The sequence below is a fragment of the Cannabis sativa genome, chromosome 2, assembly GCF_029168945.1.
Source record: "Cannabis sativa cultivar Pink pepper isolate KNU-18-1 chromosome 2, ASM2916894v1, whole genome shotgun sequence".
Taxonomy (NCBI): domain Eukaryota; kingdom Viridiplantae; phylum Streptophyta; class Magnoliopsida; order Rosales; family Cannabaceae; genus Cannabis; species Cannabis sativa.
Window position 1 is genome coordinate 24,723,173 of NC_083602.1, and position 2,050 is coordinate 24,725,222.

Here is a 2,050-nt window from a genome sequence, read left to right on the forward strand (position 1 = left end):
TTATAGAATTTGAATTTAAATAAGCTTCTTTTATTCATTTTTATTGGTCAAAACGCACTTATTACCATAGTAACTTACATAGAAGCTATTATATTGATCTGATCCGATCTTTAGCTTAATATAAACAAAATAAATTGCATAAAATAGAAATGAAATATAACTTTCCGAAGTTGGTTACCGGACCTAAGTACTTTGTCATTTCTATTCGAACTCTCGTTTGGGCGTAGTCTCAAGCGCAGAAGGCCACTTACTTAAGAGTAAATGTTCTTTTGTTTTGTACTTAAGTATGGTCATCCGACTTGGTACTCTTACCGGTAGTATTTACTTAAATGTTCCCCGCGTTCCAATACCTCGGGTACTAGTGGACGAGTTGCATATTTCGTTGTACTTTTACCCAGCTTTGTATGCTCTTGATTCTAGAACTTCAACCACTTGATATGGTCCCTCCCAATTCGGTTCGAGCACACCCGCCGTGTTGTCTTTGGTGTTCAAGAATACCCTTTCCCGAGGACCATATCTCCCACAAAGAATTTCGTGCTTTCACTTGCTTGTTAAAGTATTGAGCTACCTTTTGTTGATGAGCCACTCGCAAGCTTTCAGGTTTGCTACGCTCTCACTTTTCTTCAATTTCATCAAGTGATTCTCGCAAGCAAAGTGCATGGTTAACCTCTTGGGGTCATATGTCAATCTTCTAGCGGGATGGAGGTTCTAATTCCACGGCCGTAGTTTCTTCATAACTATATGCTGTGGCAAATGGAGTCCGTCCCGTCGCTATTTTCTCAACAGAAGTGTGGTAAGACTATAATACTTCTCCGTGAGTTCTTCCACTCGCTCTCCTTTAGTATATTCAAGTTGTTTCTTTTAAGTGTCTTATCGACCGCTTCGACTCGACCGTTTGCTTTCAGGGATGTGTCACCGCGGAGAAACTTTTTATGATCCCAAGGTTCGCACACAAAAATCAAAGTGAAGGATCGATTGTCAAATTGTTCGCTATTGTCCGAGACTATCTCGTACTTCGTAATCCGAACCGATAGATTATATTTCTTACCACGAAGTCTCGCACTTTCGGGATGTGATGGTTGCCAATGGCTCACTTTCCGTCCATTTAGTGAAATAATCAACCGCAAACCACGACATATCGTACTCCACCTTTGCCTTTAGGAAATTGTCCAATTGTGTCCATTCCTAAATGGCAAAGTGTCATGGACTCTACATCTGCGTTAGTTTGTTATGGTGCACGAGGTATCTTTGAAAATCTCTCTCGCATTTATTGTGCCTTTGAGTCTTCAATCATGGCCTGGCCAAAAATAACCCTCGCCTTAGAATTTTCTGTATAAGCTTTGCCCTGGCCGCGTGGTTGCCACATGTATCCATCGTGTACTTCCCGTACAAAAGCCGTGTAGCTTCTTTTTGTGTAACACACTCGAGTAATGGCATGGAGACCCTTCTTCTATACATGACTCCATCTACGATGATGTACCGTGCAACCTTCTCATTTTCTCGAGCTTCGTTTCTATTATTCGGGAGTTCCCAAAGTTGTCGAGGTAGGCCGCTTACTGGCGTCATCCAAGCGGATATGTGTCAATCATTTCAATTTCTTCCGAGCAAGGTGATACTAGGTTTTTCACACCAGATGGGGATTAGATTAGCCTTATCATTTATACCGCTGCTTGTAAGCTCGAGCTTTCGCTGTATCATAGTCGTGTTTTCTTCTCTTGGAATTTACTTCGAGGGCATAGCTCTTGAACCGTGCAAGCAACATCATGTATTTTGCTTAACAGTTATCATCATTTCTTCTCGAGCTTCGTACTTCCCGTATACATGATTTACCACTAACTATGAGTCACTACGTATCTTAATGTGTTCGGCATGAAGTTCCCGAGAAAGTTTTAGGCCAGCACACAGTGGCTTCATATTCGCCTTCATCGTTGGATGCCCTAAACCTAAATTTGATCGCCTATGTAGATGTTTCCGTGTGTGATGCTGGGTATAACCCTGCACCGGACAAGCTTGGACCGTAGCCGACCCATCTACATGTAACTTTTAGGTG